Source organism: Corvus hawaiiensis, chromosome 14, assembly GCF_020740725.1.
Source record: "Corvus hawaiiensis isolate bCorHaw1 chromosome 14, bCorHaw1.pri.cur, whole genome shotgun sequence".
In the NCBI taxonomy this organism is placed as follows: Eukaryota; Metazoa; Chordata; class Aves; order Passeriformes; family Corvidae; genus Corvus; species Corvus hawaiiensis.
This window is the reverse complement of record NC_063226.1, coordinates 8,439,313-8,461,774: the sequence shown is the minus strand read 5'-3', so window position 1 is coordinate 8,461,774 and position 22,462 is coordinate 8,439,313.

The following is a 22,462-nucleotide window of genomic DNA, read 5'->3' as shown; positions in this document are numbered from 1 at the left end:
TGCTGCCAAAGAAAAAGGCTCCAGAAGTCAAAGCCTCTGCTGGGCTGCACTTTCCTCTTGCCTCATGTAAAAGCACCAGAAACTCTCCTCTGCACTTTGTATTTCCATTCTCCGCTGCATCTGCCACTGTCATCTCTGCATCTCCAAGCATCAAGCTGGGCACAATTCTTTCCAGGGAAAGCTGGAAGAGAAATAGGTAGCAGCACACGTAGCCGCAGCTTGAACTTTCTGTTTTCAAGTGCTAACGTGAATCCACACACAAGCGAGAGGCAGCCACGCTTCCTCTTGCAGCCTGGGCGATGCGCATGCCAGCTCCGTGCTCTGCGCCTTCATTGTGCCGGAGTGGAACCGGTCTCTACTTCTCGCCCAGAGAGCACGGTGCCGGCAGAGAAATGCTCCAGGCTGCTGCCTCTGCCCAAACACGCCTGGGCTCCTCTGCACTTTCTCTCTCAGCGCTAGGTAGCAGCACATTCTGTCTGCCTTGTAGCCTGAATCTTAACGGAAAGATTCTCAGCTACGTCTCGCACAGAGAACAGTTTGAGGTCAACGAGCTTACCTTACGCGGAGCTTACCCTCGACGCGTGGAAACCTGTATTTGCAGCACATCCTAGTGGTAGCCCTCTTTCCTTTCCAGCCTGCACAGCGCCGGCAGATCGCGGTGCTCTCTGCACCTGCCTTCTCACTTGCAAGTGCCACCGCCAAGCTTACAGCCTTGCAGGGAGCGAAGAGGCGGATAGACGTCTCGCCCAGAAGAACGTGCCAGGACCAAAAGATGTTCGTCCTTTCCGCTCGTCGTCGCCCGGATTGTGGTGCTGTGTTGAAAGTCTTGGCCAGCGAAAGGCTAATCCAGCAAGTGCTTCTCTCCAAACGCATTTCGCTGAGCGAGAGCTACACGGACAGTTTGCACTCGGTGAAACAGCAAGAAAATGCTTGTCCGTCGAGCTGAAGGAAAATCCCTGCACAGCACACTGTGGCTGCATGCAGTGTTCACGCTGAAGAGCGGCAAAGCTCCAAGCCATGGCTGGGCTTCACTTCTGTCCAGAGCACAGAAGGCGAAGAAGCAAGCAGCTGGGCACCGGGCTCATGTACTCAGGGGAGCCAATTTCCAATGTCCAGCCAAGAGCTGCTTCACAAGCACATGCAGCTGAGAATGCTCTGGCTGCTTCAGAAAGGAAGGCGCAGCCCTTGCACTCCTGGACACAACCACGCCAGCAGCAGGTTCCTAAACCTTCAGTGCTGCAGAGTGCATGCAGCTGCAGCACAGCCAGAAGGAGGCGTCCAGAAAGAAGGCGTTCTTCAAGTCCCCCCCTCCTCCAGGCAGCCTTGAAACTGAGCACAACACACTGCGGCTCGGCAGCTTCCTTCTCACATAGACGGACCGTCCCCTTGTTCACTCTCGCAGCTCCCTTGCCCACTTGCAGCAGCTGCTGCCAAAGAAAAAGGCTCCAGAAGTCAAAGCCTCTGCTGGGCTGCACTTTCCTCTTGCCTCATGTAAAAGCACCAGAAACTCTCCTCTGCACTTTGTATTTCCATTCTCCGCTGCATCTGCCACTGTCATCTCTGCATCTCCAAGCATCAAGCTGGGCACAATTCTTTCCAGGGAAAGCTGGAAGAGAAATAGGTAGCAGCACACGTAGCCGCAGCTTGAACTTTCTGTTTTCAAGTGCTAACGTGAATCCACACACAAGCGAGAGGCAGCCACGCTTCCTCTTGCAGCCTGGGCGATGCGCATGCCAGCTCCGTGCTCTGCGCCTTCATTGTGCCGGAGTGGAACCGGTGTCTACTTCTCGCCCAGAGAGCACGGTGCCGGCAGAGAAATGCTCCAGGCTGCTGCCTCTGCCCAAACACGCCTGGGCTCCTCTGCACTTTCTCTCTCAGCGCTAGGTAGCAGCACATTCTGTCTGCCTTGTAGCCTGAATCTTAACGGAAAGATTCTCAGCTACGTCTCGCACAGAGAACAGTTTGAGGTCAACGAGCTTACCTTACGCGGAGCTTACCCTCGACGCGTGGAAACCTGTATTTGCAGCACATCCTAGTGGTAGCCCTCTTTCCTTTCCAGCCTGCACAGCGCCGGCAGATCGCGGTGCTCTCTGCACCTGCCTTCTCACTTGCAAGTGCCACCGCCAAGCTTACAGCCTTGCAGGGAGCGAAGAGGCGGATAGACGTCTCGCCCAGAAGAACGTGCCAGGACCAAAAGATGTTCGTCCTTTCCGCTCGTCGTCGCCCGGATTGTGGTGCTGTGTTGAAAGTCTTGGCCAGCCAAAGGCTAATCCAGCAAGTGCTTCTCTCCAAACGCATTTCGCTGAGCGAGAGCTACACGGACAGTTTGCACTCGGTGAAACAGCAAGAAAATGCTTGTCCGTCGAGCTGAAGGAAAATCCCTGCACAGCACACTGTGGCTGCATGCAGTGTTCACGCTGAAGAGCGGCAAAGCTCCAAGCCATGGCTGGGCTTCACTTCTGTCCAGAGCACAGAAGGCGAAGAAGCAAGCAGCTGGGCACCGGGCTCATGTACTCAGGGGAGCCAATTTCCAATGTCCAGCCAAGAGCTGCTTCACAAGCACATGCAGCTGAGAATGCTCTGGCTGCTTCAGAAAGGAAGGCGCAGCCCTTGCACTCCTGGACACAACCACGCCAGCAGCAGGTTCCTAAACCTTCAGTGCTGCAGAGTGCATGCAGCTGCAGCACAGCCAGAAGGAGGCGTCCAGAAAGAAGGCGTTCTTCAAGTCCCCCCCTCCTCCAGGCAGCCTTGAAACTGAGCACAACACACTGCGGCTCGGCAGCTTCCTTCTCACATTGACGGACCGTCCCCTTCTTCACTCTCGCAGCTCCCTTGCCCACTTGCAGCAGCTGCTGCCAAAGAAAAAGGCTCCAGAAGTCAAAGCCTCTGCTGGGCTGCACTTTCCTCTTGCCTCATATAAAAGCACCAGAAACTCTCCTCTGCACTTTGTATTTCCATTCTCCGCTGCATCTGCCACTGTCATCTCTGCATCTCCAAGCATCAAGCTGGGCACAATTCTTTCCAGGGAAAGCTGGAAGAGAAATAGGTAGCAGCACACGTAGCCGCAGCTTGAACTTTCTGTTTTCAAGTGCTAACGTGAATCCACACACAAGCGAGAGGCAGCCACGCTTCCTCTTGCAGCCTGGGCGATGCGCATGCCAGCTCCGTGCTCTGCGCCTTCATTGTGCCGGAGTGGAACCGGTGTCTACTTCTCGCCCAGAGAGCACGGTGCCGGCAGAGAAATGCTCCAGGCTGCTGCCTCTGCCCAAACACGCCTGGGCTCCTCTGCACTTTCTCTCTCAGCGCTAGGTAGCAGCACATTCTGTCTGCCTTGTAGCCTGAATCTTAACGGAAAGATTCTCAGCTACGTCTCGCACAGAGAACAGTTTGAGGTCAACGAGCTTACCTTACGCGGAGCTTACCCTCGACGCGTGGAAACCTGTATTTGCAGCACATCCTAGTGGTAGCCCTCTTTCCTTTCCAGCCTGCACAGCGCCGGCAGATCGCGGTGCTCTCTGCACCTGCCTTCTCACTTGCAAGTGCCACCGCCAAGCTTACAGCCTTGCAGGGAGCGAAGAGGCGGATAGACGTCTCGCCCAGAAGAACGTGCCAGGACCAAAAGATGTTCGTCCTTTCCGCTCGTCGTCGCCCGGATTGTGGTGCTGTGTTGAAAGTCTTGGCCAGCCAAAGGCTAATCCAGCAAGTGCTTCTCTCCAAACGCATTTCGCTGAGCGAGAGCTACACGGACAGTTTGCACTCGGTGAAACAGCAAGAAAATGCTTGTCCGTCGAGCTGAAGGAAAATCCCTGCACAGCACACTGTGGCTGCATGCAGTGTTCACGCTGAAGAGCGGCAAAGCTCCAAGCCATGGCTGGGCTTCACTTCTGTCCAGAGCACAGAAGGCGAAGAAGCAAGCAGCTGGGCACCGGGCTCATGTACTCAGGGGAGCCAATTTCCAATGTCCAGCCAAGAGCTGCTTCACAAGCACATTCAGCTGAGAATGCTCTGGCTGCTTCAGAAAGGAAGGCGCAGCCCTTGCACTCCTGGACACAACCACGCCAGCAGCAGGTTCCTAAACCTTCAGTGCTGCAGAGTGCATGCAGCTGCAGCACAGCCAGAAGGAGGCGTCCAGAAAGAAGGCGTTCTTCAAGTCCCCCCCTCCTCCAGGCAGCCTTGAAACTGAGCACAACACACTGCGGCTCGGCAGCTTCCTTCTCACATAGACGGACCGTCCCCTTCTTCACTCTCGCAGCTCCCTTGCCCACTTGCAGCAGCTGCTGCCAAAGAAAAAGGCTCCAGAAGTCAAAGCCTCTGCTGGGCTGCACTTTCCTCTTGCCTCATGTAAAAGCACCAGAAACTCTCCTCTGCACTTTGTATTTCCATTCTCCGCTGCATCTGCCACTGTCATCTCTGCATCTCCAAGCATCAAGCTGGGCACAATTCTTTCCAGGGAAAGCTGGAAGAGAAATAGGTAGCAGCACACGTAGCCGCAGCTTGAACTTTCTGTTTTCAAGTGCTAACGTGAATCCACACACAAGCGAGAGGCAGCCACGCTTCCTCTTGCAGCCTGGGCGATGCGCATGCCAGCTCCGTGCTCTGCGCCTTCATTGTGCCGGAGTGGAACCGGTGTCTACTTCTCGCCCAGAGAGCACGGTGCCGGCAGAGAAATGCTCCAGGCTGCTGCCTCTGCCCAAACACGCCTGGGCTCCTCTGCACTTTCTCTCTCAGCGCTAGGTAGCAGCACATTCTGTCTGCCTTGTAGCCTGAATCTTAACGGAAAGATTCTCAGCTACGTCTCGCACAGAGAACAGTTTGAGGTCAACGAGCTTACCTTACGCGGAGCTTACCCTCGACGCGTGGAAACCTGTATTTGCAGCACATCCTAGTGGTAGCCCTCTTTCCTTTCCAGCCTGCACAGCGCCGGCAGATCGCGGTGCTCTCTGCACCTGCCTTCTCACTTGCAAGTGCCACCGCCAAGCTTACAGCCTTGCAGGGAGCGAAGAGGCGGATAGACGTCTCGCCCAGAAGAACGTGCCAGGACCAAAAGATGTTCGTCCTTTCCGCTCGTCGTCGCCCGGATTGTGGTGCTGTGTTGAAAGTCTTGGCCAGCCAAAGGCTAATCCAGCAAGTGCTTCTCTCCAAACGCATTTCGCTGAGCGAGAGCTACACGGACAGTTTGCACTCGGTGAAACAGCAAGAAAATGCTTGTCCGTCGAGCTGAAGGAAAATCCCTGCACAGCACACTGTGGCTGCATGCAGTGTTCACGCTGAAGAGCGGCAAAGCTCCAAGCCATGGCTGGGCTTCACTTCTGTCCAGAGCACAGAAGGCGAAGAACCAAGCAGCTGGGCACCGGGCTCATGTACTCAGGGGAGCCAATTTCCAATGTCCAGCCAAGAGCTGCTTCACAAGCACATTCAGCTGAGAATGCTCTGGCTGCTTCAGAAAGGAAGGCGCAGCCCTTGCACTCCTGGACACAACCACGCCAGCAGCAGGTTCCTAAACCTTCAGTGCTGCAGAGTGCATGCAGCTGCAGCACAGCCAGAAGGAGGCGTCCAGAAAGAAGGCGTTCTTCAAGTCCCCCCCTCCTCCAGGCAGCCTTGAAACTGAGCACAACACACTGCGGCTCGGCAGCTTCCTTCTCACATTGACGGACCGTCCCCTTGTTCACTCTCGCAGCTCCCTTGCCCACTTGCAGCAGCTGCTGCCAAAGAAAAAGGCTCCAGAAGTCAAAGCCTCTGCTGGGCTGCACTTTCCTCTTGCCTCATGTAAAAGCACCAGAAACTCTCCGCTGCACTTTGTATTTCCATTCTCCGCTGCATCTGCCACTGTCATCTCTGCATCTCCAAGCATCAAGCTGGGCACAATTCTTTCCAGGGAAAGCTGGAAGAGAAATAGGTAGCAGCACACGTAGCCGCAGCTTGAACTTTCTGTTTTCAAGTGCTAACGTGAATCCACACACAAGCGAGAGGCAGCCACGCTTCCTCTTGCAGCCTGGGCGATGCGCATGCCAGCTCCGTGCTCTGCGCCTTCATTGTGCCGGAGTGGAACCGGTCTCTACTTCTCGCCCAGAGAGCACGGTGCCGGCAGAGAAATGCTCCAGGCTGCTGCCTCTGCCCAAACACGCCTGGGCTCCTCTGCACTTTCTCTCTCAGCGCTAGGTAGCAGCACATTCTGTCTGCCTTGTAGCCTGAATCTTAACGGAAAGATTCTCAGCTACGTCTCGCACAGAGAACAGTTTGAGGTCAACGAGCTTACCTTACGCGGAGCTTACCCTCGACGCGTGGAAACCTGTATTTGCAGCACATCCTAGTGGTAGCCCTCTTTCCTTTCCAGCCTGCACAGCGCCGGCAGATCGCGGTGCTCTCTGCACCTGCCTTCTCACTTGCAAGTGCCACCGCCAAGCTTACAGCCTTGCAGGGAGCGAAGAGGCGGATAGACGTCTCGCCCAGAAGAACGTGCCAGGACCAAAAGATGTTCGTCCTTTCCGCTCGTCGTCGCCCGGATTGTGGTGCTGTGTTGAAAGTCTTGGCCAGCCAAAGGCTAATCCAGCAAGTGCTTCTCTCCAAACGCATTTCGCTGAGCGAGAGCTACACGGACAGTTTGCACTCGGTGAAACAGCAAGAAAATGCTTGTCCGTCGAGCTGAAGGAAAATCCCTGCACAGCACACTGTGGCTGCATGCAGTGTTCACGCTGAAGAGCGGCAAAGCTCCAAGCCATGGCTGGGCTTCACTTCTGTCCAGAGCACAGAAGGCGAAGAAGCAAGCAGCTGGGCACCGGGCTCATGTACTCAGGGGAGCCAATTTCCAATGTCCAGCCAAGAGCTGCTTCACAAGCACATTCAGCTGAGAATGCTCTGGCTGCTTCAGAAAGGAAGGCGCAGCCCTTGCACTCCTGGACACAACCACGCCAGCAGCAGGTTCCTAAACCTTCAGTGCTGCAGAGTGCATGCAGCTGCAGCACAGCCAGAAGGAGGCGTCCAGAAAGAAGGCGTTCTTCAAGTCCCCCCCTCCTCCAGGCAGCCTTGAAACTGAGCACAACACACTGCGGCTCGGCAGCTTCCTTCTCACATAGACGGACCGTCCCCTTGTTCACTCTCGCAGCTCCCTTGCCCACTTGCAGCAGCTGCTGCCAAAGAAAAAGGCTCCAGAAGTCAAAGCCTCTGCTGGGCTGCACTTTCCTCTTGCCTCATGTAAAAGCACCAGAAACTCTCCTCTGCACTTTGTATTTCCATTCTCCGCTGCATCTGCCACTGTCATCTCTGCATCTCCAAGCATCAAGCTGGGCACAATTCTTTCCAGGGAAAGCTGGAAGAGAAATAGGTAGCAGCACACGTAGCCGCAGCTTGAACTTTCTGTTTTCAAGTGCTAACGTGAATCCACACACAAGCGAGAGGCAGCCACGCTTCCTCTTGCAGCCTGGGCGATGCGCATGCCAGCTCCGTGCTCTGCGCCTTCATTGTGCCGGAGTGGAACCGGTGTCTACTTCTCGCCCAGAGAGCACGGTGCCGGCAGAGAAATGCTCCAGGCTGCTGCCTCTGCCCAAACACGCCTGGGCTCCTCTGCACTTTCTCTCTCAGCGCTAGGTAGCAGCACATTCTGTCTGCCTTGTAGCCTGAATCTTAACGGAAAGATTCTCAGCTACGTCTCGCACAGAGAACAGTTTGAGGTCAACGAGCTTACCTTACGCGGAGCTTACCCTCGACGCGTGGAAACCTGTATTTGCAGCACATCCTAGTGGTAGCCCTCTTTCCTTTCCAGCCTGCACAGCGCCGGCAGATCGCGGTGCTCTCTGCACCTGCCTTCTCACTTGCAAGTGCCACCGCCAAGCTTACAGCCTTGCAGGGAGCGAAGAGGCGGATAGACGTCTCGCCCAGAAGAACGTGCCAGGACCAAAAGATGTTCGTCCTTTCCGCTCGTCGTCGCCCGGATTGTGGTGCTGTGTTGAAAGTCTTGGCCAGCCAAAGGCTAATCCAGCAAGTGCTTCTCTCCAAACGCATTTCGCTGAGCGAGAGCTACACGGACAGTTTGCACTCGGTGAAACAGCAAGAAAATGCTTGTCCGTCGAGCTGAAGGAAAATCCCTGCACAGCACACTGTGGCTGCATGCAGTGTTCACGCTGAAGAGCGGCAAAGCTCCAAGCCATGGCTGGGCTTCACTTCTGTCCAGAGCACAGAAGGCGAAGAAGCAAGCAGCTGGGCACCGGGCTCATGTACTCAGGGGAGCCAATTTCCAATGTCCAGCCAAGAGCTGCTTCACAAGCACATGCAGCTGAGAATGCTCTGGCTGCTTCAGAAAGGAAGGCGCAGCCCTTGCACTCCTGGACACAACCACGCCAGCAGCAGGTTCCTAAACCTTCAGTGCTGCAGAGTGCATGCAGCTGCAGCACAGCCAGAAGGAGGCGTCCAGAAAGAAGGCGTTCTTCAAGTCCCCCCCTCCTCCAGGCAGCCTTGAAACTGAGCACAACACACTGCGGCTCGGCAGCTTCCTTCTCACATTGACGGACCGTCCCCTTCTTCACTCTCGCAGCTCCCTTGCCCACTTGCAGCAGCTGCTGCCAAAGAAAAAGGCTCCAGAAGTCAAAGCCTCTGCTGGGCTGCACTTTCCTCTTGCCTCATATAAAAGCACCAGAAACTCTCCTCTGCACTTTGTATTTCCATTCTCCGCTGCATCTGCCACTGTCATCTCTGCATCTCCAAGCATCAAGCTGGGCACAATTCTTTCCAGGGAAAGCTGGAAGAGAAATAGGTAGCAGCACACGTAGCCGCAGCTTGAACTTTCTGTTTTCAAGTGCTAACGTGAATCCACACACAAGCGAGAGGCAGCCACGCTTCCTCTTGCAGCCTGGGCGATGCGCATGCCAGCTCCGTGCTCTGCGCCTTCATTGTGCCGGAGTGGAACCGGTGTCTACTTCTCGCCCAGAGAGCACGGTGCCGGCAGAGAAATGCTCCAGGCTGCTGCCTCTGCCCAAACACGCCTGGGCTCCTCTGCACTTTCTCTCTCAGCGCTAGGTAGCAGCACATTCTGTCTGCCTTGTAGCCTGAATCTTAACGGAAAGATTCTCAGCTACGTCTCGCACAGAGAACAGTTTGAGGTCAACGAGCTTACCTTACGCGGAGCTTACCCTCGACGCGTGGAAACCTGTATTTGCAGCACATCCTAGTGGTAGCCCTCTTTCCTTTCCAGCCTGCACAGCGCCGGCAGATCGCGGTGCTCTCTGCACCTGCCTTCTCACTTGCAAGTGCCACCGCCAAGCTTACAGCCTTGCAGGGAGCGAAGAGGCGGATAGACGTCTCGCCCAGAAGAACGTGCCAGGACCAAAAGATGTTCGTCCTTTCCGCTCGTCGTCGCCCGGATTGTGGTGCTGTGTTGAAAGTCTTGGCCAGCGAAAGGCTAATCCAGCAAGTGCTTCTCTCCAAACGCATTTCGCTGAGCGAGAGCTACACGGACAGTTTGCACTCGGTGAAACAGCAAGAAAATGCTTGTCCGTCGAGCTGAAGGAAAATCCCTGCACAGCACACTGTGGCTGCATGCAGTGTTCACGCTGAAGAGCGGCAAAGCTCCAAGCCATGGCTGGGCTTCACTTCTGTCCAGAGCACAGAAGGCGAAGAAGCAAGCAGCTGGGCACCGGGCTCATGTACTCAGGGGAGCCAATTTCCAATGTCCAGCCAAGAGCTGCTTCACAAGCACATTCAGCTGAGAATGCTCTGGCTGCTTCAGAAAGGAAGGCGCAGCCCTTGCACTCCTGGACACAACCACGCCAGCAGCAGGTTCCTAAACCTTCAGTGCTGCAGAGTGCATGCAGCTGCAGCACAGCCAGAAGGAGGCGTCCAGAAAGAAGGCGTTCTTCAAGTCCCCCCCTCCTCCAGGCAGCCTTGAAACTGAGCACAACACACTGCGGCTCGGCAGCTTCCTTCTCACATAGACGGACCGTCCCCTTCTTCACTCTCGCAGCTCCCTTGCCCACTTGCAGCAGCTGCTGCCAAAGAAAAAGGCTCCAGAAGTCAAAGCCTCTGCTGGGCTGCACTTTCCTCTTGCCTCATGTAAAAGCACCAGAAACTCTCCTCTGCACTTTGTATTTCCATTCTCCGCTGCATCTGCCACTGTCATCTCTGCATCTCCAAGCATCAAGCTGGGCACAATTCTTTCCAGGGAAAGCTGGAAGAGAAATAGGTAGCAGCACACGTAGCCGCAGCTTGAACTTTCTGTTTTCAAGTGCTAACGTGAATCCACACACAAGCGAGAGGCAGCCACGCTTCCTCTTGCAGCCTGGGCGATGCGCATGCCAGCTCCGTGCTCTGCGCCTTCATTGTGCCGGAGTGGAACCGGTGTCTACTTCTCGCCCAGAGAGCACGGTGCCGGCAGAGAAATGCTCCAGGCTGCTGCCTCTGCCCAAACACGCCTGGGCTCCTCTGCACTTTCTCTCTCAGCGCTAGGTAGCAGCACATTCTGTCTGCCTTGTAGCCTGAATCTTAACGGAAAGATTCTCAGCTACGTCTCGCACAGAGAACAGTTTGAGGTCAACGAGCTTACCTTACGCGGAGCTTACCCTCGACGCGTGGAAACCTGTATTTGCAGCACATCCTAGTGGTAGCCCTCTTTCCTTTCCAGCCTGCACAGCGCCGGCAGATCGCGGTGCTCTCTGCACCTGCCTTCTCACTTGCAAGTGCCACCGCCAAGCTTACAGCCTTGCAGGGAGCGAAGAGGCGGATAGACGTCTCGCCCAGAAGAACGTGCCAGGACCAAAAGATGTTCGTCCTTTCCGCTCGTCGTCGCCCGGATTGTGGTGCTGTGTTGAAAGTCTTGGCCAGCCAAAGGCTAATCCAGCAAGTGCTTCTCTCCAAACGCATTTCGCTGAGCGAGAGCTACACGGACAGTTTGCACTCGGTGAAACAGCAAGAAAATGCTTGTCCGTCGAGCTGAAGGAAAATCCCTGCACAGCACACTGTGGCTGCATGCAGTGTTCACGCTGAAGAGCGGCAAAGCTCCAAGCCATGGCTGGGCTTCACTTCTGTCCAGAGCACAGAAGGCGAAGAACCAAGCAGCTGGGCACCGGGCTCATGTACTCAGGGGAGCCAATTTCCAATGTCCAGCCAAGAGCTGCTTCACAAGCACATTCAGCTGAGAATGCTCTGGCTGCTTCAGAAAGGAAGGCGCAGCCCTTGCACTCCTGGACACAACCACGCCAGCAGCAGGTTCCTAAACCTTCAGTGCTGCAGAGTGCATGCAGCTGCAGCACAGCCAGAAGGAGGCGTCCAGAAAGAAGGCGTTCTTCAAGTCCCCCCCTCCTCCAGGCAGCCTTGAAACTGAGCACAACACACTGCGGCTCGGCAGCTTCCTTCTCACATTGACGGACCGTCCCCTTGTTCACTCTCGCAGCTCCCTTGCCCACTTGCAGCAGCTGCTGCCAAAGAAAAAGGCTCCAGAAGTCAAAGCCTCTGCTGGGCTGCACTTTCCTCTTGCCTCATGTAAAAGCACCAGAAACTCTCCGCTGCACTTTGTATTTCCATTCTCCGCTGCATCTGCCACTGTCATCTCTGCATCTCCAAGCATCAAGCTGGGCACAATTCTTTCCAGGGAAAGCTGGAAGAGAAATAGGTAGCAGCACACGTAGCCGCAGCTTGAACTTTCTGTTTTCAAGTGCTAACGTGAATCCACACACAAGCGAGAGGCAGCCACGCTTCCTCTTGCAGCCTGGGCGATGCGCATGCCAGCTCCGTGCTCTGCGCCTTCATTGTGCCGGAGTGGAACCGGTCTCTACTTCTCGCCCAGAGAGCACGGTGCCGGCAGAGAAATGCTCCAGGCTGCTGCCTCTGCCCAAACACGCCTGGGCTCCTCTGCACTTTCTCTCTCAGCGCTAGGTAGCAGCACATTCTGTCTGCCTTGTAGCCTGAATCTTAACGGAAAGATTCTCAGCTACGTCTCGCACAGAGAACAGTTTGAGGTCAACGAGCTTACCTTACGCGGAGCTTACCCTCGACGCGTGGAAACCTGTATTTGCAGCACATCCTAGTGGTAGCCCTCTTTCCTTTCCAGCCTGCACAGCGCCGGCAGATCGCGGTGCTCTCTGCACCTGCCTTCTCACTTGCAAGTGCCACCGCCAAGCTTACAGCCTTGCAGGGAGCGAAGAGGCGGATAGACGTCTCGCCCAGAAGAACGTGCCAGGACCAAAAGATGTTCGTCCTTTCCGCTCGTCGTCGCCCGGATTGTGGTGCTGTGTTGAAAGTCTTGGCCAGCGAAAGGCTAATCCAGCAAGTGCTTCTCTCCAAACGCATTTCGCTGAGCGAGAGCTACACGGACAGTTTGCACTCGGTGAAACAGCAAGAAAATGCTTGTCCGTCGAGCTGAAGGAAAATCCCTGCACAGCACACTGTGGCTGCATGCAGTGTTCACGCTGAAGAGCGGCAAAGCTCCAAGCCATGGCTGGGCTTCACTTCTGTCCAGAGCACAGAAGGCGAAGAAGCAAGCAGCTGGGCACCGGGCTCATGTACTCAGGGGAGCCAATTTCCAATGTCCAGCCAAGAGCTGCTTCACAAGCACATGCAGCTGAGAATGCTCTGGCTGCTTCAGAAAGGAAGGCGCAGCCCTTGCACTCCTGGACACAACCACGCCAGCAGCAGGTTCCTAAACCTTCAGTGCTGCAGAGTGCATGCAGCTGCAGCACAGCCAGAAGGAGGCGTCCAGAAAGAAGGCGTTCTTCAAGTCCCCCCCTCCTCCAGGCAGCCTTGAAACTGAGCACAACACACTGCGACTCGGCAGCTTCCTTCTCACATAGACGGACCGTCCCCTTGTTCACTCTCGCAGCTCCCTTGCCCACTTGCAGCAGCTGCTGCCAAAGAAAAAGGCTCCAGAAGTCAAAGCCTCTGCTGGGCTGCACTTTCCTCTTGCCTCATGTAAAAGCACCAGAAACTCTCCTCTGCACTTTGTATTTCCATTCTCCGCTGCATCTGCCACTGTCATCTCTGCATCTCCAAGCATCAAGCTGGGCACAATTCTTTCCAGGGAAAGCTGGAAGAGAAATAGGTAGCAGCACACGTAGCCGCAGCTTGAACTTTCTGTTTTCAAGTGCTAACGTGAATCCACACACAAGCGAGAGGCAGCCACGCTTCCTCTTGCAGCCTGGGCGATGCGCATGCCAGCTCCGTGCTCTGCGCCTTCATTGTGCCGGAGTGGAACCGGTGTCTACTTCTCGCCCAGAGAGCACGGTGCCGGCAGAGAAATGCTCCAGGCTGCTGCCTCTGCCCAAACACGCCTGGGCTCCTCTGCACTTTCTCTCTCAGCGCTAGGTAGCAGCACATTCTGTCTGCCTTGTAGCCTGAATCTTAACGGAAAGATTCTCAGCTACGTCTCGCACAGAGAACAGTTTGAGGTCAACGAGCTTACCTTACGCGGAGCTTACCCTCGACGCGTGGAAACCTGTATTTGCAGCACATCCTAGTGGTAGCCCTCTTTCCTTTCCAGCCTGCACAGCGCCGGCAGATCGCGGTGCTCTCTGCACCTGCCTTCTCACTTGCAAGTGCCACCGCCAAGCTTACAGCCTTGCAGGGAGCGAAGAGGCGGATAGACGTCTCGCCCAGAAGAACGTGCCAGGACCAAAAGATGTTCGTCCTTTCCGCTCGTCGTCGCCCGGATTGTGGTGCTGTGTTGAAAGTCTTGGCCAGCGAAAGGCTAATCCAGCAAGTGCTTCTCTCCAAACGCATTTCGCTGAGCGAGAGCTACACGGACAGTTTGCACTCGGTGAAACAGCAAGAAAATGCTTGTCCGTCGAGCTGAAGGAAAATCCCTGCACAGCACACTGTGGCTGCATGCAGTGTTCACGCTGAAGAGCGGCAAAGCTCCAAGCCATGGCTGGGCTTCACTTCTGTCCAGAGCACAGAAGGCGAAGAAGCAAGCAGCTGGGCACCGGGCTCATGTACTCAGGGGAGCCAATTTCCAATGTCCAGCCAAGAGCTGCTTCACAAGCACATTCAGCTGAGAATGCTCTGGCTGCTTCAGAAAGGAAGGCGCAGCCCTTGCACTCCTGGACACAACCACGCCAGCAGCAGGTTCCTAAACCTTCAGTGCTGCAGAGTGCATGCAGCTGCAGCACAGCCAGAAGGAGGCGTCCAGAAAGAAGGCGTTCTTCAAGTCCCCCCCTCCTCCAGGCAGCCTTGAAACTGAGCACAACACACTGCGGCTCGGCAGCTTCCTTCTCACATAGACGGACCGTCCCCTTGTTCACTCTCGCAGCTCCCTTGCCCACTTGCAGCAGCTGCTGCCAAAGAAAAAGGCTCCAGAAGTCAAAGCCTCTGCTGGGCTGCACTTTCCTCTTGCCTCATGTAAAAGCACCAGAAACTCTCCTCTGCACTTTGTATTTCCATTCTCCGCTGCATCTGCCACTGTCATCTCTGCATCTCCAAGCATCAAGCTGGGCACAATTCTTTCCAGGGAAAGCTGGAAGAGAAATAGGTAGCAGCACACGTAGCCGCAGCTTGAACTTTCTGTTTTCAAGTGCTAACGTGAATCCACACACAAGCGAGAGGCAGCCACGCTTCCTCTTGCAGCCTGGGCGATGCGCATGCCAGCTCCGTGCTCTGCGCCTTCATTGTGCCGGAGTGGAACCGGTCTCTACTTCTCGCCCAGAGAGCACGGTGCCGGCAGAGAAATGCTCCAGGCTGCTGCCTCTGCCCAAACACGCCTGGGCTCCTCTGCACTTTCTCTCTCAGCGCTAGGTAGCAGCACATTCTGTCTGCCTTGTAGCCTGAATCTTAACGGAAAGATTCTCAGCTACGTCTCGCACAGAGAACAGTTTGAGGTCAACGAGCTTACCTTACGCGGAGCTTACCCTCGACGCGTGGAAACCTGTATTTGCAGCACATCCTAGTGGTAGCCCTCTTTCCTTTCCAGCCTGCACAGCGCCGGCAGATCGCGGTGCTCTCTGCACCTGCCTTCTCACTTGCAAGTGCCACCGCCAAGCTTACAGCCTTGCAGGGAGCGAAGAGGCGGATAGACGTCTCGCCCAGAAGAACGTGCCAGGACCAAAAGATGTTCGTCCTTTCCGCTCGTCGTCGCCCGGATTGTGGTGCTGTGTTGAAAGTCTTGGCCAGCCAAAGGCTAATCCAGCAAGTGCTTCTCTCCAAACGCATTTCGCTGAGCGAGAGCTACACGGACAGTTTGCACTCGGTGAAACAGCAAGAAAATGCTTGTCCGTCGAGCTGAAGGAAAATCCCTGCACAGCACACTGTGGCTGCATGCAGTGTTCACGCTGAAGAGCGGCAAAGCTCCAAGCCATGGCTGGGCTTCACTTCTGTCCAGAGCACAGAAGGCGAAGAACCAAGCAGCTGGGCACCGGGCTCATGTACTCAGGGGAGCCAATTTCCAATGTCCAGCCAAGAGCTGCTTCACAAGCACATTCAGCTGAGAATGCTCTGGCTGCTTCAGAAAGGAAGGCGCAGCCCTTGCACTCCTGGACACAACCACGCCAGCAGCAGGTTCCTAAACCTTCAGTGCTGCAGAGTGCATGCAGCTGCAGCACAGCCAGAAGGAGGCGTCCAGAAAGAAGGCGTTCTTCAAGTCCCCCCCTCCTCCAGGCAGCCTTGAAACTGAGCACAACACACTGCGGCTCGGCAGCTTCCTTCTCACATTGACGGACCGTCCCCTTGTTCACTCTCGCAGCTCCCTTGCCCACTTGCAGCAGCTGCTGCCAAAGAAAAAGGCTCCAGAAGTCAAAGCCTCTGCTGGGCTGCACTTTCCTCTTGCCTCATGTAAAAGCACCAGAAACTCTCCGCTGCACTTTGTATTTCCATTCTCCGCTGCATCTGCCACTGTCATCTCTGCATCTCCAAGCATCAAGCTGGGCACAATTCTTTCCAGGGAAAGCTGGAAGAGAAATAGGTAGCAGCACACGTAGCCGCAGCTTGAACTTTCTGTTTTCAAGTGCTAACGTGAATCCACACACAAGCGAGAGGCAGCCACGCTTCCTCTTGCAGCCTGGGCGATGCGCATGCCAGCTCCGTGCTCTGCGCCTTCATTGTGCCGGAGTGGAACCGGTCTCTACTTCTCGCCCAGAGAGCACGGTGCCGGCAGAGAAATGCTCCAGGCTGCTGCCTCTGCCCAAACACGCCTGGGCTCCTCTGCACTTTCTCTCTCAGCGCTAGGTAGCAGCACATTCTGTCTGCCTTGTAGCCTGAATCTTAACGGAAAGATTCTCAGCTACGTCTCGCACAGAGAACAGTTTGAGGTCAACGAGCTTACCTTACGCGGAGCTTACCCTCGACGCGTGGAAACCTGTATTTGCAGCACATCCTAGTGGTAGCCCTCTTTCCTTTCCAGCCTGCACAGCGCCGGCAGATCGCGGTGCTCTCTGCACCTGCCTTCTCACTTGCAAGTGCCACCGCCAAGCTTACAGCCTTGCAGGGAGCGAAGAGGCGGATAGACGTCTCGCCCAGAAGAACGTGCCAGGACCAAAAGATGTTCGTCCTTTCCGCTCGTCGTCGCCCGGATTGTGGTGCTGTGTTGAAAGTCTTGGCCAGCGAAAGGCTAATCCAGCAAGTGCTTCTCTCCAAACGCATTTCGCTGAGCGAGAGCTACACGGACAGTTTGCACTCGGTGAAACAGCAAGAAAATGCTTGTCCGTCGAGCTGAAGGAAAATCCCTGCACAGCACACTGTGGCTGCATGCAGTGTTCACGCTGAAGAGCGGCAAAGCTCCAAGCCATGGCTGGGCTTCACTTCTGTCCAGAGCACAGAAGGCGAAGAAGCAAGCAGCTGGGCACCGGGCTCATGTACTCAGGGGAGCCAATTTCCAATGTCCAGCCAAGAGCTGCTTCACAAGCACATGCAGCTGAGAATGCTCTGGCTGCTTCAGAAAGGAAGGCGCAGCCCTTGCACTCCTGGACACAACCACGCCAGCAGCAGGTTCCTAAACCTTCAGTGCTGCAGAGTGCATGCAGCTGCAGCACAGCCAGAAGGAGGCGTCCAGAAAGAAGGCGTTCTTCAAGTCCCCCCCTCCTCCAGGCAGCCTTGAAACTGAGCACAACACACTGCGGCTCGGCAGCTTCCTTCTCACATAGACGGACCGTCCCCTTGTTCACTCTCGCAGCTCCCTTGCCCACTTGCAGCAGCTGCTGCCAAAGAAAAAGGCTCCAGAAGTCAAAGCCTCTGCTGGGCTGCACTTTCCTCTTGCCTCATGTAAAAGCACCAGAAACTCTCCTCTGCACTTTGTATTTCCATTCTCCGCTGCATCTGCCACTGTCATCTCTGCATCTCCAAGCATCAAGCTGGGCACAATTCTTTCCAGGGAAAGCTGGAAGAGAAATAGGTAGCAGCACACGTAGCCGCAGCTTGAACTTTCTGTTTTCAAGTGCTAACGTGAATCCACACACAAGCGAGAGGCAGCCACGCTTCCTCTTGCAGCCTGGGCGATGCGCATGCCAGCTCCGTGCTCTGCGCCTTCATTGTGCCGGAGTGGAACCGGTGTCTACTTCTCGCCCAGAGAGCACGGTGCCGGCAGAGAAATGCTCCAGGCTGCTGCCTCTGCCCAAACACGCCTGGGCTCCTCTGCACTTTCTCTCTCAGCGCTAGGTAGCAGCACATTCTGTCTGCCTTGTAGCCTGAATCTTAACGGAAAGATTCTCAGCTACGTCTCGCACAGAGAACAGTTTGAGGTCAACGAGCTTACCTTACGCGGAGCTTACCCTCGACGCGTGGAAACCTGTATTTGCAGCACATCCTAGTGGTAGCCCTCTTTCCTTTCCAGCCTGCACAGCGCCGGCAGATCGCGGTGCTCTCTGCACCTGCCTTCTCACTTGCAAGTGCCACCGCCAAGCTTACAGCCTTGCAGGGAGCGAAGAGGCGGATAGACGTCTCGCCCAGAAGAACGTGCCAGGACCAAAAGATGTTCGTCCTTTCCGCTCGTCGTCGCCCGGATTGTGGTGCTGTGTTGAAAGTCTTGGCCAGCCAAAGGCTAATCCAGCAAGTGCTTCTCTCCAAACGCATTTCGCTGAGCGAGAGCTACACGGACAGTTTGCACTCGGTGAAACAGCAAGAAAATGCTTGTCCGTCGAGCTGAAGGAAAATCCCTGCACAGCACACTGTGGCTGCATGCAGTGTTCACGCTGAAGAGCGGCAAAGCTCCAAGCCATGGCTGGGCTTCACTTCTGTCCAGAGCACAGAAGGCGAAGAAGCAAGCAGCTGGGCACCGGGCTCATGTACTCAGGGGAGCCAATTTCCAATGTCCAGCCAAGAGCTGCTTCACAAGCACATTCAGCTGAGAATGCTCTGGCTGCTTCAGAAAGGAAGGCGCAGCCCTTGCACTCCTGGACACAACCACGCCAGCAGCAGGTTCCTAAACCTTCAGTGCTGCAGAGTGCATGCAGCTGCAGCACAGCCAGAAGGAGGCGTCCAGAAAGAAGGCGTTCTTCAAGTCCCCCCCTCCTCCAGGCAGCCTTGAAACTGAGCACAACACACTGCGGCTCGGCAGCTTCCTTCTCACATAGACGGACCGTCCCCTTGTTCACTCTCGCAGCTCCCTTGCCCACTTGCAGCAGCTGCTGCCAAAGAAAAAGGCTCCAGAAGTCAAAGCCTCTGCTGGGCTGCACTTTCCTCTTGCCTCATGTAAAAGCACCAGAAACTCTCCTCTGCACTTTGTATTTCCATTCTCCGCTGCATCTGCCACTGTCATCTCTGCATCTCCAAGCATCAAGCTGGGCACAATTCTTTCCAGGGAAAGCTGGAAGAGAAATAGGTAGCAGCACACGTAGCCGCAGCTTGAACTTTCTGTTTTCAAGTGCTAACGTGAATCCACACACAAGCGAGAGGCAGCCACGCTTCCTCTTGCAGCCTGGGCGATGCGCATGCCAGCTCCGTGCTCTGCGCCTTCATTGTGCCGGAGTGGAACCGGTGTCTACTTCTCGCCCAGAGAGCACGGTGCCGGCAGAGAAATGCTCCAGGCTGCTGCCTCTGCCCAAACACGCCTGGGCTCCTCTGCACTTTCTCTCTCAGCGCTAGGTAGCAGCACATTCTGTCTGCCTTGTAGCCTGAATCTTAACGGAAAGATTCTCAGCTACGTCTCGCACAGAGAACAGTTTGAGGTCAACGAGCTTACCTTACGCGGAGCTTACCCTCGACGCGTGGAAACCTGTATTTGCAGCACATCCTAGTGGTAGCCCTCTTTCCTTTCCAGCCTGCACAGCGCCGGCAGATCGCGGTGCTCTCTGCACCTGCCTTCTCACTTGCAAGTGCCACCGCCAAGCTTACAGCCTTGCAGGGAGCGAAGAGGCGGATAGACGTCTCGCCCAGAAGAACGTGCCAGGACCAAAAGATGTTCGTCCTTTCCGCTCGTCGTCGCCCGGATTGTGGTGCTGTGTTGAAAGTCTTGGCCAGCCAAAGGCTAATCCAGCAAGTGCTTCTCTCCAAACGCATTTCGCTGAGCGAGAGCTACACGGACAGTTTGCACTCGGTGAAACAGCAAGAAAATGCTTGTCCGTCGAGCTGAAGGAAAATCCCTGCACAGCACACTGTGGCTGCATGCAGTGTTCACGCTGAAGAGCGGCAAAGCTCCAAGCCATGGCTGGGCTTCACTTCTGTCCAGAGCACAGAAGGCGAAGAAGCAAGCAGCTGGGCACCGGGCTCATGTACTCAGGGGAGCCAATTTCCAATGTCCAGCCAAGAGCTGCTTCACAAGCACATGCAGCTGAGAATGCTCTGGCTGCTTCAGAAAGGAAGGCGCAGCCCTTGCACTCCTGGACACAACCACGCCAGCAGCAGGTTCCTAAACCTTCAGTGCTGCAGAGTGCATGCAGCTGCAGCACAGCCAGAAGGAGGCGTCCAGAAAGAAGGCGTTCTTCAAGTCCCCCCCTCCTCCAGGCAGCCTTGAAACTGAGCACAACACACTGCGGCTCGGCAGCTTCCTTCTCACATTGACGGACCGTCCCCTTCTTCACTCTCGCAGCTCCCTTGCCCACTTGCAGCAGCTGCTGCCAAAGAAAAAGGCTCCAGAAGTCAAAGCCTCTGCTGGGCTGCACTTTCCTCTTGCCTCATATAAAAGCACCAGAAACTCTCCTCTGCACTTTGTATTTCCATTCTCCGCTGCATCTGCCACTGTCATCTCTGCATCTCCAAGCATCAAGCTGGGCACAATTCTTTCCAGGGAAAGCTGGAAGAGAAATAGGTAGCAGCACACGTAGCCGCAGCTTGAACTTTCTGTTTTCAAGTGCTAACGTGAATCCACACACAAGCGAGAGGCAGCCACGCTTCCTCTTGCAGCCTGGGCGATGCGCATGCCAGCTCCGTGCTCTGCGCCTTCATTGTGCCGGAGTGGAACCGGTCTCTACTTCTCGCCCAGAGAGCACGGTGCCGGCAGAGAAATGCTCCAGGCTGCTGCCTCTGCCCAAACACGCCTGGGCTCCTCTGCACTTTCTCTCTCAGCGCTAGGTAGCAGCACATTCTGTCTGCCTTGTAGCCTGAATCTTAACGGAAAGATTCTCAGCTACGTCTCGCACAGAGAACAGTTTGAGGTCAACGAGCTTACCTTACGCGGAGCTTACCCTCGACGCGTGGAAACCTGTATTTGCAGCACATCCTAGTGGTAGCCCTCTTTCCTTTCCAGCCTGCACAGCGCCGGCAGATCGCGGTGCTCTCTGCACCTGCCTTCTCACTTGCAAGTGCCACCGCCAAGCTTACAGCCTTGCAGGGAGCGAAGAGGCGGATAGACGTCTCGCCCAGAAGAACGTGCCAGGACCAAAAGATGTTCGTCCTTTCCGCTCGTCGTCGCCCGGATTGTGGTGCTGTGTTGAAAGTCTTGGCCAGCGAAAGGCTAATCCAGCAAGTGCTTCTCTCCAAACGCATTTCGCTGAGCGAGAGCTACACGGACAGTTTGCACTCGGTGAAACAGCAAGAAAATGCTTGTCCGTCGAGCTGAAGGAAAATCCCTGCACAGCACACTGTGGCTGCATGCAGTGTTCACGCTGAAGAGCGGCAAAGCTCCAAGCCATGGCTGGGCTTCACTTCTGTCCAGAGCACAGAAGGCGAAGAAGCAAGCAGCTGGGCACCGGGCTCATGTACTCAGGGGAGCCAATTTCCAATGTCCAGCCAAGAGCTGCTTCACAAGCACATGCAGCTGAGAATGCTCTGGCTGCTTCAGAAAGGAAGGCGCAGCCCTTGCACTCCTGGACACAACCACGCCAGCAGCAGGTTCCTAAACCTTCAGTGCTGCAGAGTGCATGCAGCTGCAGCACAGCCAGAAGGAGGCGTCCAGAAAGAAGGCGTTCTTCAAGTCCCCCCCTCCTCCAGGCAGCCTTGAAACTGAGCACAACACACTGCGGCTCGGCAGCTTCCTTCTCACATAGACGGACCGTCCCCTTGTTCACTCTCGCAGCTCCCTTGCCCACTTGCAGCAGCTGCTGCCAAAGAAAAAGGCTCCAGAAGTCAAAGCCTCTGCTGGGCTGCACTTTCCTCTTGCCTCATGTAAAAGCACCAGAAACTCTCCTCTGCACTTTGTATTTCCATTCTCCGCTGCATCTGCCACTGTCATCTCTGCATCTCCAAGCATCAAGCTGGGCACAATTCTTTCCAGGGAAAGCTGGAAGAGAAATAGGTAGCAGCACACGTAGCCGCAGCTTGAACTTTCTGTTTTCAAGTGCTAACGTGAATCCACACACAAGCGAGAGGCAGCCACGCTTCCTCTTGCAGCCTGGGCGATGCGCATGCCAGCTCCGTGCTCTGCGCCTTCATTGTGCCGGAGTGGAACCGGTGTCTACTTCTCGCCCAGAGAGCACGGTGCCGGCAGAGAAATGCTCCAGGCTGCTGCCTCTGCCCAAACACGCCTGGGCTCCTCTGCACTTTCTCTCTCAGTGCTAGGTAGCAGCACATTCTGTCTGCCTTGTAGCCTGAATCTTAACGGAAAGATTCTCAGCTACGTCTCGCACAGAGAACAGTTTGAGGTCAACGAGCTTACCTTACGCGGAGCTTACCCTCGACGCGTGGAAACCTGTATTTGCAGCACATCCTAGTGGTAGCCCTCTTTCCTTTCCAGCCTGCACAGCGCCGGCAGATCGCGGTGCTCTCTGCACCTGCCTTCTCACTTGCAAGTGCCACCGCCAAGCTTACAGCCTTGCAGGGAGCGAAGAGGCGGATAGACGTCTCGCCCAGAAGAACGTGCCAGGACCAAAAGATGTTCGTCCTTTCCGCTCGTCGTCGCCCGGATTGTGGTGCTGTGTTGAAAGTCTTGGCCAGCCAAAGGCTAATCCAGCAAGTGCTTCTCTCCAAACGCATTTCGCTGAGCGAGAGCTACACGGACAGTTTGCACTCGGTGAAACAGCAAGAAAATGCTTGTCCGTCGAGCTGAAGGAAAATCCCTGCACAGCACACTGTGGCTGCATGCAGTGTTCACGCTGAAGAGCGGCAAAGCTCCAAGCCATGGCTGGGCTTCACTTCTGTCCAGAGCACAGAAGGCGAAGAAGCAAGCAGCTGGGCACCGGGCTCATGT